Here is an 18,764-nt window from a genome sequence, read left to right as displayed (position 1 = left end):
ATTAGTCTCAAGGGCAGCAAATGCAGATGCACACATCCAAGGATGTGATAAGTAAAACGTCCCTGCTCGTGAAAGAACTGAAATGGTTAAAATCAGATTCAGTAACCTCATCTGAAAACAGAAACTACTTAGCAAGTTGGGACAGCATCTGTGATGTGAGAATTGGAGTTATTTTTTTAAATGAAGATGTCCCATTCTCGGAAACCCTAATGCTAAAGCAATAGTCTGATATTAGAGCCTATCCTCTCAGAAGTGAAATTCGGGAGCATTTCTTTCCCTGCACAGTGGTATCTCTCTTCTAAGAATCACACTTTGTGCTATACCATATCATATCTTCAATTTCAAAACAAAAATTGAAGTAAATGATTAAAGATGAATATTCAGCAGCCAAACCACCATGAACTCAATGAATGGTAGGATAGACTTGAGGGGATGAAGAGTCTACTTGCTGCTATGTTGGGGCACCAGAAAACAGTTAAAATCAATCAAACATCTGCAGTACAATTACTCCAAAGAACAAATGTAATCATTACTAGGGCCAGATTACAATGTTGAAAAATTGCATCTGTGCAATGATGCAAGCTGCAAATGTAGCTTTGCGATTCACGCATGATGGTTCTTTATTGTCTTAACCATGTGTGTGGTGAATTACATGAATCCTGGACTTTTCTCAATGGTTAAGGCCTTGGGGAGTATTGCCAAGCAAAGAGATCTTAGAATTAGGTTCATCGTTCCTTGAAGGTGGAGTCGCAGGTAGCCAGGGTAATGAAGAAGCCATTTGGTACACTTACCTTTATTGGTCAGTGCAATGAGTATAAGAGTTGGGAAGTCATGTTGTGGTTGTACAGGACATTGGTTAGGCCACTTTTGAAATACTGCAATCAATTCTGGTCTCTCTGTTGTAGGAAAAATTTTGTTAAGCTTGAAAGAGTGCAGAAGGATTTAAAAGTATGTTGCTGGGATTGGAGGGTTTGAGCTATAAGGAGAATCTGAAAAGGCTGGGGCTATTTTCCCTGGAGGGTCAGAAGCTGAGGCGTGATCTTATTGAGGCTTATAAAATCGTTAAGGGCATGAGTAGGGTGAATAGCCAAGGTCTTTTTCCCAGGGCAGGGAAGTCCAAAGCTAGAGGTCATTGGTTTAAGATGAGAGGGGAATGATTTGAAAGGGAGCTAAGGGGCAACTTTTTCACGCAGAGGGTGGTGCATGTATAGAATGAATTGCCAGAAGAAGTGGTGGAGCTGGTACAGTTACAACATTTAAAAGGCATCTGGATGGGTATATATGAATAGAAAGGGTTTAGAGGGATATGAGCCAAATGCTTGCAGATGGGACTAGATTAATTTAGGGTATTGGGTCAGCATGGACAAGGTGGATTGAAGGGTTTATTTCCATGCTGTACAGCTCTATGACTCTGTGACTCTACTGCAGCTTTATCAGCTATCACTTAGATTTGGAGCAGCAAACAGTTGTGCTGCGTTTTAGTGATCAGTGTTTCATTGGCAGTCAGTTCCCCTTCGGCCCTGACAGTGGGACCCCTTTAAAATCTATGCTTTTATAAATTTCTCGAGACTGGTGCAGGACATCGAACAAGGGCTCTGTAACTTGTACTGCTACCATTAGATTTTTTTCCTCCATTCCTCAGCTCAAATACTTTGCCTTTGCAAATTGTTCCATGTGAGATGATAATGGGCAGTGGGCACATTGGATAGTAATGAATGACAGGAATAACCAGTGAGAGTGAAGAACAAGGAAAGAAACGGGTGAAAAACTGAAGATGAACCTGGGTGAATGAAGTCACATTCATGTAGAGAACGAGGAAAGAAAAACTTGATAATATTAGAGAAAAAAAGACATAGAAAAATCAGGTAAAATAGAACATGCTGGGAACAATTCACGAACTGCAGAAATAATTCCTCAGTTTCAGACTCAGAAAAGCCAAGTGACTGTATAGGAAATTTAATCTTGTCTTTCGAAGAATATTTACATTGATCTGTATGAGCCAAAACTTTTACAATTAGTTTAATTCATACCTATGGTCAAATCCAGCAAATTCTTGGAACTCAGATACAGATTAACATTTGTCAGGCTAATGGCAACTTAAGGTGATTTCCAAAACACAGCAGATATTGTCCTTGACACAGATGGTTCACTTTTTTAAGCATTAGTAATATCATGAGCCATGAACTTCGTGTTATATTCATATTATGTGTATGAACTGTGACAATTTCTGAAAATAACAGTTATTCTTGTACGATTTTAGTGTAGAAAAGCTAACTGTAAATCACTGTGACATATCTTGTATCAAAAATTTTGAATCACAATGATGTTTAACATGCCAAATATTGGACCTTTTTCACATCTCTGAATGAATCTGTGTTATCTCATTGACATCACTAGCTCAAAAGATGGTTTTTCAGGTTGCTGTGCAAAACAGGCACTTTGGGGATTTGATCAGAAAGAAGCAGGCTGCAGTTTATTGTTGTGCAAAATGTGTAGGGTGAGTAGTGGCTTTACACAAGATCACAGGACATTGTTAAGCTTGCCTCTTGGGGAATCTTCCCTTGCACTGCTTTCCTTAGTGCTAATAAAGCTTCCAACAGTGTGCCTCAGGCAGCCCTCTGAGAGGAACTGGAGGCTGTAAGAATAACATGTAAATCTCAGGTTTCATCAAGATGGGCATTACAAGTGCATAATGTTTAACTGAACAATTTTGGAAGATTGTCCACTGCTAACTGGGGCTGCATGTTGACTCAGTGGTTAGCACTGATGTCTTACAGTACCAGGGACCTGGGTTCAAGCGCACCCTTGGGCAACTGTCTGCATGGAGTTTGCATGTTCTCCCTGTTTCTGTGTGGGTTTGATGGGTTGGCTTTGCTAAACTGTAGTTTCCAGGGATGTACAGGCTAGGTGGGTTAGACATAGTAAATGCAGCGTTGCAAGGAAAGGGTAGGGGGTTGGGTCTGGGATGGATGCTTTTTGGAGTGTTGGTGTGAACTTGATGGGCCCAATGGCCTCCTTCCTCACTGTAGGGATTTCTATGATCATCACCCAGTTGCAGGTCCTCTTCAATAAGGAATGGACTAGACTCATGTGAGATCCTGGGATCTCTAACATGTGTTCCTTTTCTGAATACGGTTTTTATTTGATTTTTTTTCTGTGGTTTACATTTAATCCCACATGTGATGTAATCTTTATTTCTCTTCCTGTACAGAGATTTAAATACATGTCTCCTGTTCTTTACTTGCTATTGTGCTGCCTGTGAGGATCATTCAGTATGATAAGCTGACCAGCTTTCCTGATGCTTGACCTGTTTACAGGTGCTGTGAACCTTCTGTAGAAGGTGTTGAAATCAGGCATGCAAGAAGTGATTGGAGATTCCTGCTCACAAGCACATGATATCTCTCAGTAAATGTATGTAAGGCAACTGGTGAAAACCATCCCTTTGCCTTGCAACAAAATCTTGGCCAACATAAACTGAGGGAACAGTCACATCGGCTAGGACATGGTACCCAACCTTTGGATTTATGTACTTCACAGACATTGGAAATATAAGAGTAGATTGTCTGCTTGCCTCTTGAATGCTATTGTGTGTCACCTGGGACCTTTCTTACATTCTTTCAAAAAAAATTCTGTTTCACTAACACTCCCTGGCTTAAATGAATCTTGGATCTGGTCATATTTTCTGTTCTTTATTTTGTCCAAAGCTTCTACTTCTGCTCCAACAACTTTATTCATCTCAGCCTACCTGCTTAGCCAAATGTCAATGTTACTCATGTTCATATCACACTAATTGGAATCCTTTTTTATTATGGAATGTGGGCATCACCGGGAAGGCCAGCACTTGTTGCCTCTTGCATTGAGAGGCTGGCTGGGCCATTTTGGAAGAGTCAACCGCATTGCTGTTTGCTTGAAATCCATGTTGATTGGGAGGCCTGCAAAATGCCCTTCTATCTAGCATATTCGCGAAGAAGGTGTTTTTACAGCAATTGACAACAGTGGCCATGCTGACCATTACTGAGACTAGCTTTGTATTCATGATTTATTCATTCAATTCTGTAGTGCTGTGGAGATTTGACCCCATGTTTCCCATTAGCATGGGCTTCTTAACTGTTGTTTAAAGACATTACCACTCTGCCACCATATCTCCCTGCAATACTTTAATTACTTTTTCCACCAAAGCATTTTGACAGAGGTGGAGAATACCCAAGTTGTATATTGTTCCCTTGACGTGGAACATGTACCCCACCACAAAAATGTGAACCTCTCTCTCCTTTGGCAAGCACACATTCCAAGGCCTAATGCTCCCTATTCTAGCCAACACTTCTGGCAGGTCATCTGGAGATTACTATTCTCGAAGGCTTCTTCTTTTTCAAGAGTTAGTGCCTAACTCTTTAAAATCTGTAACATCACAACGAGTGAATGTCTCATTAATTGTGCCAAGAGTTACTACATGTAACTGCTCCATGTGTATTCCTGAAATCTGCAAAGCGCTTTCATACTGAGAGAGGCAAAGCCATTCAAGACTCCTGAATAGGACTTAGAATTTTCTGAATCAATGTTGTATATTTCCGCCAAATATTTGTCTTAACGATAATGTTTTTAAGTGAATTGGATAGAGGCAGCAAAGCTTGTGAGCTGTAGGCTGTTACATATAGGGAGAAAGCTATGAACAGCAAGTTCTGTTGAAACATTTCCCAACTTTGCCCTTCAGTTTTACTACATGATTAAACTGGACAAAAAATTGCACGTCGGTTGAAATAACTCCACAATACCAAAAGCAATGCCTGAAGCTGTTTCTTGTGTGCAGGAGGAATGGTTTCCAGTACACAGCTCAGTTACATATATTCTGCCAATGCTCTCACCATTACATTTAGATCCTTCGGATTTATCTTTCCACGAGAATCAACTTGCCAGATAATTCTATTAAGATTCTGAGCAGTGAACACCAATTGTAATTTTTATTAAAAACGCTTTCTGCCACATACCATTGATAAAAACAATTTTCTGTACATTTCTTCAGGGCAAAATATTATTACAAAGCACAGATCAAGAAATGTTTAATTGAAAAAGTGGATAAATGTTGACATTATAATTTAATGCGCATGACCAATTTTGTGAGGCGGTTTTCCAGGATAGCAGTCCCAGGGCCAACAAGATCTGTCCTCTGAGGGAGTCTGGTAATCAAATCTCTCAATAATAGATATATAAAAGTATACAGTGAATATAAAATTTCTCTTCTAATTAATCTCAATACAAGTAAAATTTTGGATCCAGTTTTACAGGCAGTTCTTACAAAAATTAATTAGTTACATAGATTACACAATATCAAACTAGCACTCCTTATGAATTGCATGTATGTGCAGATTTTGCATTCTTGTGGTAGGCTGCATGTTTTGAATCAAGGGAACGATATACCGCATGGGTATTCTCCACCTCTCTCCTCATAGCTGAGTGGGATTATATATTGTCTGTACAGGATTAGTCCTTAGAAATTTCATTCACTCAGACGTGAGCAGCGTTATTAAGGGAGACGGGGAAGTGAGGAGGCAGGTTCCATTGGGTAATGAGGCGGCATCTTCTTGACAGAAGGGAGGAAGCTCTGATCTGTATTGAATGAACTAAAATACTTTTAACCATCTTACACCGATAAAAGAGCAAGAACTCTTTTATAATACCCTGTTCAAATTTCTTCCTTAAGCCAACACGTGCAAAAGAATAATAAATGGATGATTTACCTTATTGTTAGTCTGATCTTGCCTAATGCAAAATGCCTACTGTCTTGGCTCACTTAAAATTTGTCAGCAATGAAGTACGAAAAATGCTTTGAGGCATTTCTGAGACAGGTAATAACAGCAAGATGTAAGTGGAAGGCCTATGTTCTTTGTAAGCTACGTGTCTGCATAGTGACCTGAAAATATCATAATGTTTTATTTGCTGTACATGTGTGGCCACACAAATGAATTCAGAGGTGTAACACAATTAAGCAAATCTCTTACATCAAAGAAAACAAACTTCGAAGGTACATTTATCAAACTGCACTGCTGTTTAAGAGAGTACCCGAAAGTGCCAAATGACATCACAAGATATGCTCTTCCCATCAGGAACGGGGAGGAGGCTAACCAGTTCAGCTTGTTCAGCTGTCAGTGTTAAATTCTATGCAGTTAAGCACTAATGCCCAACAATAATGTGTACTTACTCTTAATTCTAGCTAGAGGTCTCTCAGGATTCCATCAGGTAACCTAAATGTGATATGATCGGTTACTATGTACTAAGTTTACCCTGTTCAAGGACACTCAACCAATCTTCAGGCAATGACATAACTTGGACTTCCTTCTCCGCTCAGTGTCAGTAACTTAGACTAATATCAATAAGAAGCCATTGGTGGCAGTGTTTTTTACTGAAGGCATTTCAGATGATGCTGGTGGACGTGAACACAACAAAAGCCAAGCCCTTTCTTGAGTGAGTGAGTTAATGGGCCAGATACCTGCTCTAGAACCTTGACAATTATGCTCCTGAGTTAGACATTGGAGAGCAGGGGAGAATGACCTGATGTCCCTCTGGGTTTCTCATATTTTTGCAAAATAACCTTCTGGCTTGATGTATCTTTTTTTTCCTGTCTGTAGAAAGCCCCAGGCTAACACTTTGCCCTGGCCTCTCAAAACACAGTGGAGCTCAGGAGCTTGACATCTGAACGATTTCAGATTTCAGTCTTCAGATTTCGGCCCTCCATGGAACAGTATGTTAAAGAACTAACTGCTGATCTTTATTTTGGCAGGCTATTTATACACATCCACCGTTTCTGCTATAGAGGAAACATGGTGAACTAGTAACTGCCCGGAATCTGTAATTATCTGTTTCAAAAAAGAAAACTTCCCAGAAGCTTATCCACAGTTTGAAGATGTCCCACTATTATTGTCAGGATTGAAGGTTGTTTTTAAAATTCAATATGAAGATTATCCCAGTTTCAGGCTCATGTCAGCTGTTAAGCTTCAACTTGACTGGATTTTGCTTCGTAATGTAATCTAATCGGCTTTAGGATTTAATTAAACAAGCTGTCACTGCACTTCTTAATTCAGCTTTGGCCCAATGGTGAATTAGGCTTTAAATTAGTCTTGAGTGGCTGATGAGCACCTTCCTGTACATTTGTTGGAAGCAGTCATCAGAACAATGGGAAACTTGTCACCCATGGCAGTCAAACATGATCTGGATATGTTGCCAGACCCTGCATGGGTTTATCCCCCTTGGGAGTTGTTTTGGTGTGAAGAAACTCGCTAAGCACTTTCAAATCTCTTTTTGGAAAATATGTTGTCATTGTGCCATATTGTAAAGATTCCAGAACTATTTCCAGCCCCTGGGTGAATCTGAATGCTAATTATTAGATTGAGCAGCAAACACCGTAGGCAAAAATTGTCAACAAGTACAATATACAAATTTTAGTCATGAATTAAAACATAGAGTCATGGAGATGTACAGCACAGAAACAGACCCTTTGGTCCAACTCGTCCATGCTGACCAGATATCCGAAATCACTTTAGTCCAATTTGCCAGCATTTGGCCCATTTCTCTCTAAACCCTTCCTATTCATGTGCCCATCCAGATGCTTTTTAAATGTTGTAATTGTACCAGCCTTCACCATTTCCTCTGGCAATTTATTCCATACATCCTCTAACTGAAAAAGTTGCTTCTTTGGTCCCTTTCCCTTCTCACCTTAAATTTATCTGCTCAGTCCCCTAGCCTGGGAGGAAGACATTGGCTATTCACCCTATATATGCCCCTCATGATTTTATAAATCTTTATGAGATCATCCCTCAGCCTCCCCTACTAGGACAATTATCTTAGACTGTTGAGCCACTTCTTATAGAACAAACTCTCCAAACCTGGCAAAATCTTTTTAAATCTTTTGAACACCCTTTCAGATTTAACAACATCTTTCCTATAGCAGGGAGACTAGAATTGAATGCATTATTCCAAAAGTGGCCTAACAAATATCCTGTAAAGCTGCAACACCACCTCCCACCTCTTATACTCAATGCACTGATCAATAAAGGCAAGTGTACCAAATGCTGCCTTCGCTATGCTGACGGCCTGTGACTCCATCTTCAAGGAACTATAAACCTGCGCACCAAGGACTCTTTGTTTGGCAACATTCCCCATTAAGTGTATAAGTCCTGCCCCGATCTGCCTCACCAAAATGCAACACCTCTCATTTATCTAAATGAAACTCCATCCACTGCTCTTCGGCCCATCAGTCCATCTGATCTAGGTCCCATCATACTCTGAGGTAAACATCTTTGTTGTCCACTACACCTCCAGTTTTGGTGTCATCTGCAAAAATATTAACCGTTCCTCTTCTATTCACATCCCAATTGTTTATATCAATGACAAAAAGCAGTGAACACTGCACCGATCCTTGTGGCACACTGCTAGTCACAGGCCACAGGTCTAAAAAAAACCCTCCACCAACAGCCTCCATCTCCTACCTTCAAGCCACACAAACAATATGTCAATATTATTTCCTCAGGATTGATTTTGAGAATGGTTTTCAATTTAAAAAGTAAATTTATCAGGGACTTCCTGAGCATTTTCATTGACTGGCTTTTTTATTGTTCCAATAGAATTTCATTACACGCCATAGATTTTTTAAAATCTGTAATTTGTGTCTTATTTTCATTGGTGACTTTTTATTTATCAGCATCACTTGCAGAATGAAGATTAAATTAATATTTCTTAAAACCCATACAGATACCAACTAAAGGCAGCATCGAAATTAGTTGTGTACATGTGACATTTAAATAAATACCTATTAAACATCAACCCTTTTAGAAATATTCTGTGTATAACTGGCCAATAAAAGCATCCATGGAGCACTGGGAATGGACATATAAGTCCCCAAGGACAGATATACAATGACCGACAAAATAGAGTTGAACGATTACCCTTTAAATTTAACTTTTCATTTTAATACAAGTATTTGACCATTTTAAATGGATTAATGTTGGCAATAACTAATGGCATATTGAAATATCTAGATCTTTGTCCTTTTCGAAGAATCATAGGAATTTCAGCGGAGACGAAATAGTTCCACTCGTGAGTGAAGCTATTAATTTAGTCATAATTATGGCAGTGGTGGATCAACACCAGAGCTTTCTGTTCTAATCTCACTTGGTCTGTGTTTTTCTCTGTACTCTGTATTCTGTATTTTCATTGTCCAGTGATTATTTCATTCCCTTCTTGAATCTGCTAGATTAGCTGAAGTATATGAAAGGTGGTGATCTTTGCAAAAAATTATATTTCGAAAAGCAATTCCTATGCATGTGGCACAATGGTAATGTCCTTACCTCTGGGTGAAGAGGCCTGGATTCAAGTCCTACCCAGGGTGTGGAATAACATCTCTGAATAGCTGATATGAAAATATCTAAAAACCAGTTCCTGAAGGGATTGGGAGATGGATTCAGACATCAGCTGTGTAAGGAGGAAGAAGAGATGTAGGGCTTTAAAGTAATTTTTTTGGGAAAGGAAGTGTGATTTTAATCCTGCTGTCCCACCCAGCCTGTGCCCATTTTTCTCAAAATTCTTGTATTCAAATTCCTGCTTCCATTATGCACACAGCACCAAAAGTCACAAACAACTTTTGACTGTAAATGTATTCTGTTGTATCTTTCTATCCTACAGAATTTCTCCATAACATTTAATACTGTCATTCTTATCATCCGTTCTGCAGTTGTTTTCATTAAAATTGCTCTTCTGTTGTGCCATCCTAAACTCTTCTAATGCCACTCATGCCCTTTTGTTCTCCATGCTTTGGGCATTTTGACCAGTTTCTGCATGAACTCGCTTTACTTGGGCACTATATTTGTGGCATGAACGGGAGTCAGAGTCGACTTCCAACTCAATGCAATTTTATTCACAAAACGTATTAAAGGCGCAGAAGTGGCCATAATATCCGAAACCCTGCTCTTTCATGATAACATTCCCGATTCTTAAATTAACTACTTTACCAATCACAGCATTAAGTCTTTGCTGTGATCCTGACCTAACCTGCTGCTAGGACTAGGTGCTACCCTAGTAGTTAAACCTGGCCGGGCTGTATTGTCAGCTCCGATAATCTTGGCAAATGTGCTTGTTGTCTTTCTCTTTCCAGGTGGTTGGAGCTCTGCTGCTGATCTAGGTGGAGCACTTGCTGAGGGAATGGCCAACAGGTGTCTATAACCAGCGCCCGAGCTACAAATCTTCACTCAAACCACAGCCGACAGGTGTCCCTTCTTATCCTTCCCTGCTGCATCTTTCCAGAATGTTCTCCAGCCTTCAGCCAATCGATCTTCCAGGTCAAGGCCATGGTGTCCAATGGGATCCCCGGTGTCTCTGATGTGTCACTGGCATGTCCCCTTCTCCCTACATTCATGATTGGAGCCCAGGGCATCAGCGAGGCTGCTCATCATATTCTAGTGCACAAAGCACTTTCATTCTCCACAGCAAATCTGCCTTTCTGTTCTGTGGATGCTTTGTGCTTCACCTGCCCTGAGAGTCCCATTGGGTCTACAGGCTGAAAGGTTGCCCGTTCCGTTTTGGGACTCGCCGTTCAGGCTCTGGGCTATCTGACCTCACTTCATATCTCTTCTTGCTCAATCATCGCCACTTCCAGCCTCCCTCTAGGGTTCTTAGTCAGGCCCCTTCTCCTCTCCCTGGATCCTGCCCTTTCTGCATTCATGTGCAAGTATGAAATATTCCATGTGTACCTCAATGATGCCCAGCACTATCCCGGCTGTTTTGTTTTGATCATGTGACCATGTCAACACTCTTAGATTCACTCAATCGTTCATCTGTGCTCAGGTTGAAAGCAGGTCCTTTGTTCAAGTTCAGTTACTGAACCATTTTCTGGGCACTTTTTGTCAGTGGGTTTGCCATTGCATTCTGCTGTGAGGGGTAGGCTGCGAAGGCAGGTCCCAAGTTTATCTCAACTGGAATACTATGAGCAGTTTTAGGCCTGTATCTGAGGAAAGATATTGAGGCAGGCCAGAGAAGGCTCATTAGTTTCATAGAATAATAGAATCCTTACAGTATGTAAACAGGCCCTTTGGCCCAACAAGTCCACATAGACCCTTAGAGCATTCCACTCATACCCATCCCCCATAACCCACCTAATCTACATATCCCTGAACACTACAGGCAATTTATCATGGCCAATCCACCAAGCCTGCACATCTTTGGATTGTGGGAGGAAGTCGGAGCACCCGGAGGAGACCCACGCAGACCGAGGGAGAACGTGCCCCGTGCTCCACACAGATAGTCGCCGGAGGCTGGAATCGAACCTGAGTCCCTGGCACTGTGAGGCAGCAGTGCTAACTAATGAGCCACCATGATGCCCCTGGGTATGGACTGATTATCTAATTAGAGGTTGAGTAGTTTGGACCTGTACTCATTAAAGTTTAGAAGAATAAAAAGAGACCATATTGAAGCTTATAAGATGCGTAGAGGACTTGATGGAGTGGACATTGTTTCCCCTTGTGAGATAGCCTAGGACCAGAGGGCATAATCTCAGAATTATGGTACATTTAGAGGGCAGTGAATCTATGGAATTCTTTACTGCAAAGCTATTGAGGTTTGGCCATTAAGTATATTGAAGCAATAGACAGATTTTAAATCAGTAGGTGAATCTAGGTTTCTGGAAGAAAAGACAGGAAAGTGAAATTGAGCATTACCCAAGATCAGCCATGATCTCATTAAATGATGAAGCAGACTCGATGGGCTGAATGGCCTATTTCTGCTCCTACATCTAAGAATCTTTGGTCTTTTTGGAATCAGAATCAAACCAGCAGTGTTGACATTATTCTGAACCACAAACAGGTCACCTAACAGCAAGCTAACTACCCAACTACCACTGTCAGGTATCAAACATGAGCAAGTAACAATATCAATCCACTAAAAGATAAAATGTATTGTTTTTGCTCCCCCACTGCATTGTGAACTGAACTCATCTACTATAGATTCTACCCCGTTTCCCCCCCTCCAACCCGCAACCCCCCAGCCCCCGTCAGCCATGATCTCACTGTATTATGTTGTTATCCCATTTTACAAGAGTGAAGCTACAAACCCTACCTCCTGTTCCCACCTGCACTACATAGATGTTCTATAGATCTCCTTCAATACCTCAGCTCCACAAATACAGATCCTTCAATTTGATTTCACCAATGTCTTTTTTTGGTGGCTTACATCCTCCAACTCCATAAAGTCCACCTTGTCCAAACCATTCTAAGTCTCAAACTGTTCCGCCTCCAACATCTATGATCTACTTTGCTTTCCAGTGACCCAACGTACTGCATTTGATTTATTCCTGTCTTCACATTTTTCTCACCCTCCTTTCTGCAGTCTCTTTCAGCATCATACCATCACCAAGGGTTTTATCCTGTGCTCCCTGCCTCTTGTGCAACCCCCTTCACTGCACCTTATCACTGAAGACAAATCCTTGATTAATCTCAACTTTATTCTTTGAATGCTCTCCTGAACACTCTCAGTCTTTCGCATTTCCTTTTTAATATTTTAAATCCCTGAAAACTGATCATTTCAAAGAGGCTTTGATTGTCTGTGTAAATAATTTCCTCTTTACTGTAGCTGCTTTCACTTGTCAATTTATTTTGGGAAGCACTAGCCTTGTTACCATGTGATAACCGTGACATTTATAGGCTTAACTTGTCTATCCATGCAACTTCCGCCCTCTTTCAGCCCATTTGAATAAGTCGTGATCCCCATTTCACTCCCAGTCAAGCAAATCTCTTTGTTTTAAAAACTCCTTGCCCCTGCCTATCACTGTAAACCCCCATAACCCACCAACATATCTGGTCTCCCCTATCTCTGTCCTCTCGTACATTGCCAAGGTTAATTGCTGCACTGCTGGTGATGTTGTCCAAGCTCTGGAATTATCTCTGTAGACCGCTGTGTCCCCCTCTATCCTTTAAGGCACATTTAAAACCTACCGCTTTCACTAAGGTTTTGCTCTTGACCTTATGTGGCTGAGTATTGTAGTTTGTTTTATAATGCTGCTGTGAAGAACCTGGGAACATTTCATGGCATTGAAGGTTCTGTATAAATCTAAGTTGTTGTTGGAGCTACACAGCAGGCAGTTGAAGCTAGTAGAGGGTTGGTTATGAAACTGCTGTGCATAGGCTCTTGCTGAATCAACTAACATCAAAGTTTTGAAACTATTAGAGAATACACCATGGAAAGTAAGATAACCAAGATGCAGCTCTTTGACTAAATTGAAGTGTTGGCTGAAAATTGGTTGGTGGGGGGTGGGGGGGGGTGGTGGGTGTGGGGGGTTGGCGAACAAAGTTCGGAGATACTATGTGAGAAGCTGGTGACCACTTAAGCAAATGCATTATTAAAATAATAGCCCTGGCTAAAATAATGGGAAAAGTGTCAAAACACTCTGGGACTGGAAGCATAGATTCCTGTGGAGACATAACAGGTCCAGCATCAGGAATGTAAATTTTTTGCAAATATATCCCACAGACTTCAAAACAATGCTTAGGCAATTTCAACAATTCTAAGTACAACAACGATAAAATCACAATTCCAAACTGCCTTGCAGTGCTGCACAAAGCCCACTCACATTCAACATATACAGCCAACAATGTAATGCTGCAAATGGTGCCAAATCACATTCTATGAATACTACAAGATGTGAACAGACATCTCTCACCATAGCCCTCACTTCTCGCTCTGTTCTTGTGTTCCAACTGAAGGTACTGTTCGCAGGACTTCTACACCTGGAAACTTAACAGCTCTCCAAATTGGACTCTGGTATCACTGATGCTGACTGTTAATTAAAATTAATAGAGCAGGCAATCAGCACTAAGCATGCCACTGATTGACTGTGTGCCTGAGCAAAGGATGAAATGTCTTCAGAAGTTAGCAGAAGTTCAAGCTAGCCTGCAGTAGCTGAAAGCTAACCTACACGTCTAGAAGGTTCTGAAGTTCTGAAGAAGGTTTGCCGGATCCAGATTGTTAACACTGCTTTCTCTCCACAGACCTGCTGAGTTTTCCTTACAATTTCTGTTTTTGTTACCTCTGGAAGGTTGGGTACATTTTGGCAGAGGGAAGTGCTGGAAGAGAATCTAGGAGATTGCAATCCTGATGATCTGGATTCAATGCCCCAAGGGGTTTGGTGTCCTTGCGTGAATGACTCAGATCAGTGAATGTACCTTCAGATTGCTTTTTCTCACTAATTTAGATATTAGCCTCACACAGTGCTCATTAGTCACTTCTAGCAATTGCAGCTCAAATCTAAATTCAGTTTGTCCTCACCCTCACACATGTAGCACTTTTTGCAGCTTATCCAGGCTGCCAGCTGTTCAACCTTGACAGCCACATTACCCAAATGCATCTTACTATGCTGACTGGCACTCTTCCCTGTCCCTGCAGGGTAAAGTTTTACTTAACCCAAGGGAGCAACATCAAACTAGCAAGCGACAGGAACACAGTACACCTTTAACCCATGGTGCTCACCACCATTTGAATGGCTATGACTAAGCCTTAGCTAGCAATGGGACACAATGCATTAAAATGACATAATGTTCTTACCTAAATCACCACTTCCCATTGTGTTTTCTCCTCTTACAGTCTCCATTGATTTATAAGCTGTAGGTTCTGCAAACATAAACCTCTTACTTCCTCTTCCCTCATGACAATCCTACTTGTAATTGCAGTTGACTGAGTTGATTGTGAACAGTGATGGACTGTGTTGGTTGTCTCCTTCATCCATCTTCTGCCTTCTCCTCCTCCTCGTGCATGCTGAGTAGCTGCTTGCAGGGGTTGTAATCTGATAATGGTGAGACTGTGCAGCAATCGGTGACGGATCGTGACATCCTCTCTGCTGAATATTGCAGGGCTACCCCCGGAGCAGTCCAAGCAGTGGAATCTTTGTTTATGTGCTCCAAGGGCTGCTACATAAACTGATGACACAAGATAAAAGGAAAGTAGCTTGTGAAGAGGAGATAAGTTACAAAGGGATATAGATAGGTTAAGTGATCGGGCAAAGAGCCAGAAATTTGAGTACACTAAGGAAACTATGAAATTGTCTATTTTGGCAGGAAGAATATCCAAATAAGCATATTATTTAAATGACAAGAGATTGTCGATATCTGAGATGCAAATGTATCTGGGTGTCCTATTGTGTAAATTTCCAAAGATGCAGCGAATAAAAATAAAGTTGGCATTGTTCTAGCGTATCAGAAGATTGCTCTCTATTAGAGAGAGATGACTAGCAGCTTAAGTAATTCGCAACACGAATAGAATAATCTAATTTTTTTACAAAGGGGACCTGGAAGCAAAGTGAGGGAGTGATGCTTCTGTTATACAGGGCATTGGTCAAACCAGATCTGTAGCACTGTTTGTATATTTGTCTCTATATTTATGGAAAGATGTAAATGCATTGAAAACAGTTCAGGAAAGTTTATTAAACTAATCCCTGAAATAGATGGGTTGCCTTACCAGGAAAGTTTGGAGGCCAGGTTTGTGTAGAAGAGTAAGAGGCAACTTGATTGAAACACACTGAGCCCTAGAAATGTCAGCAAGGTTTCCTTACCTTCATTCATAGGATGTGGCTGTCATCTGCCAGTATTTATTGCCCTGAGGGCAGTTAAGACCCAACCACAACTGCCATGGATTTGGAGTCACATGTAAACCATGTCAGGTAAAGACAGCAGTTATTCATGGAATAGATTCCCTACAGTGTGGAAGCAGGCCACTAGGCCGATCAATTCACCTACTGAGCAGCATCTCACCCAGACCTATTGCCCCCCATCCTGTACCTGTAACCCTGCATTTCCCATTGGCAATCCACCCAAACCACATATTCCTGAACACTATGGGCAATGTAGCATGGTCAATCCACCTGGGTCCTTGGCTCTGTGAGGCAGCAGTGCTAACCACTATGCCACCGCATCTTCCTTATAGGACATGAGTGAGCAAAATGAGTTTTTTTTAATGACAACTGCTACGTAGTTACCATTAGACTCACTTTTTATTTCAGAACATTTTTAGTTTTGAATTTCACCATCCGTCGCAGGTGGAGTTTGAATCCACTTTCTCAAATCATTAGCCTGTGGTTATGAGACCAGTGATATGTGACTACAGCACCACCATTGGAAACAGAAAGGATATTTCCTCTTGTGGGCAATCTAGAATTAAGGGTGACTGTTTAAAACTGAGAAGTAACCCGTTTAAGACAGACGTGAGGAGATATTTTACATGGGGGTGTATTCCCTGAACACACACACTCCCTTACGCAAAGAGCCTTGACTTGGAACCCAGAACCTGTCTGTGTAGCTGTGATAATACTCTGTCAGTCTGTAGAGCTGGATGAACACAACAGGCCAAGCAGCATCAGAGGAGCAGGAAAACTGATGTTTCGAGTCTAGACCCTTCTTCAGAGCTTTCCTCCTCCTCTGATGCTGTGTGACCTGTTGTATTCATCCCGCTCTATACCTTATTCTCTCAGATTCTCCAGCATCTGCAGTTCCTACTATCTCTTTAATGAATTCCATCTGAGATTTCCATCACCATTAGGGGAGAGGAACCACGTTACAGAGTTGCTTCCAATTGGATTTTTTGGAAGCTTTGTAGTTTCAGGATTGAGTGCCGGCCCCTACTGGAACTACAGGCTGTCCCTAAAGAAGGTCAGTCCTGGAGGCCAGTCTCAGAGATAAATCTAGCATTTTGGATGGACCTGGGGGGATGGGAATTAACACCCCATTGAAAGGCTGCAGGGACGGGATGCCCAGGCTGGAGATGCATCTGAATAGGCATCTCTGATAAGGACAGGGAAATCACAAAAAAAAAACCCCTGCTTTCCTTTCTTGATGGTAACAAGTATGGTGAAAGCTGCTCAGTTAACCATCTTCCCCTGCCACGTGTTAAATGTGGGGATAAAATAAGACACTAATCAGCCACTTATGAGCCTTAATAGGAGGCAGCTTGGGGGTTGCAGGAAGGTGGTACAATGGCCACTGGTTTTATGTTATGACTGCTACCACCCTACCTTCAAGAATTTTCGGAAAAAGTCAGAAAATCCAACCTACAATGTTGTTCATAGTTCTTGAATTTTGATCTGGTGGCAGTGAAGGAATGGCAGGAGAGTTCCAAGTCATGATGGGTGTCTTGAAGGGCAACCTGTTGTTGGTAGTACCCCCTGTGTATTTGCTACCCCTGCCCTTCTGGGTGGCAGGGGTTGAGGATTTGTGAGATTGTGTTCACGGAGGCTTGTTGTGTTATTGCAGTGTGGTGCATCTTCACTCATCCACAATGGCAGTATTCAGTGGCACTCAATCACATTGGATCTGGTACTTAGTGGAAAGGCATTGTGGAGCCAGGAGTAGAGTGCAGCTCAGTTTCTAATCAATGGGTTGTTGATGCCATGAGATTGAGTGATGCTAATCTAATTGAAAGCAAAGAGAGAAGATGGATCTAATTTTCTTTGAGATGGCCATTGCCTGGTACTTGTGTGCCGTGGATATTACTTGCCATTTGTCAGCCCCTGCCTGAATGTTATTGGAATGAATCTTGCTGCAGTGGATATGGATTGTTTCAGTATCTGTGGAGTTGAAAATGGAGCTGACATTGTGCAGTCATCCCCATTTCTGACCTTCTGATGGAAGTACAGCCATTGCTGAAACTGTTGAAGATGATTTGGCCTGGACCACTAACAGGGCTGGGGTAGTTGTTGGGGGGACTCGGCTTGTGTGGTCTGGTGGTGCAGTCCCTGCCTCTGAACCAGGATGCCCAGGCTCAAGTCCAAAGTGTAATAACATCTCTAAGCTAATAAAATGTGAGGCTGGATGAACACAGCAGGCCAAGCAGCATCTCAGGAGCACAAAAGCTGACGTTTCGGGCCTAGACCCTTCATCAGAGAGGAGGATGGGGAGAGGGAACTGGAATAAATAGGGAGAGAGGGGGAGGCGGACCAAAGATGGAGAGTAAAGAAGATAGGTGGAGAGAGTATAGGTGGGGAGGTAGGGAGGGGATAGGTCAGTCCAGGGAAGACGGACAGGTCAAGGAGGTGGGATGAGGTTAGTAGGTAGATGGGGGTGCGGCTTGGGGTGGGAGGAAGGGATGGGTGAGAGGAAGAACCGGTTAGGGAGGTAGAGACAGGTTGGACTGGTTTTGGGATGCAGTGGGTGGGGGGGAAGAGCTGGGCTGGTTGTGTGGTGCAGTGGGGGGAGGGGACGAACTGGGCTGGTTTAGGGAAGCAGTAGGGGAAGGGGAGATTTTGAAACTGGTGAAGTCCATATTGATACCATTAGGCTGCAGGGTTCCCAGGCGGAATATGAGTTGCTGTTCCTGCAGCCTTCGGGTGGCATCATTGTGGCAGTGCAGGAGGCCCATGATGGACATGTCATCGAGAGAATGGGAGGGGGTGTGGAAATGTTTTGCGACTGGGAGGTGCAGTTGTTTGTTGCGAACTGAGCGGAGGTGTTCTGCAAAGCGGTCTCCAAGCCTCCGCTTGGTTTCCCCAATGTAGAGGAGGCCACACCGGGTACAATGGATGCAGTATACCACATTGGCAGATGTGCAGGTGAACCTCTGCTTAATGTGGAATGTCATCTTGGGGCCTGGGATAGGGGTGAGGGAGGAGGTGTGGGGGCAAGTGTAGCATTTCCTGCGGTTGCAGGGGAAGGTGCCGGGTGTGGTGGGGTTGGAGGGCAGTGTGGAGCGAACAAGGGAGTCACGGAGAGAGTGGTCTCTCCGGAAAGCAGACAGGGGTGGGGATG

General features: G+C 42.3%; 1 protein-coding gene and 1 long non-coding RNA gene across 4 annotated transcripts in view; one reads left to right on the top strand and one right to left on the bottom strand.

Moving 5' to 3' along the window:
- Positions 1-14,932, bottom strand: part of LOC125464334 (uncharacterized) — a 39,755-nt gene extending 24,823 nt beyond the window's left edge. Inside the window, exon 1 of the long non-coding RNA XR_007249994.1 lies at positions 14,578-14,932. This is a non-coding gene — a long non-coding RNA (uncharacterized LOC125464334). The remainder of the gene's footprint in view (positions 1-14,577) is intronic.
- The window catches only part of LOC125464333 (transmembrane protein 132C-like), a 932,328-nt gene that overhangs the window by 701,439 nt on the left and 212,125 nt on the right, over positions 1-18,764 (top strand). The gene's annotated exons all lie outside the window — the stretch shown is intronic.

Source organism: Stegostoma tigrinum, chromosome 26 (assembly GCF_030684315.1).
Source record: "Stegostoma tigrinum isolate sSteTig4 chromosome 26, sSteTig4.hap1, whole genome shotgun sequence".
Lineage (NCBI taxonomy): Eukaryota > Metazoa > Chordata > Chondrichthyes > Orectolobiformes > Stegostomatidae > Stegostoma > Stegostoma tigrinum.
The sequence above is the reverse complement of the archived record's forward strand: the minus strand, read 5'-3'. Positions and strand labels throughout refer to the sequence as shown.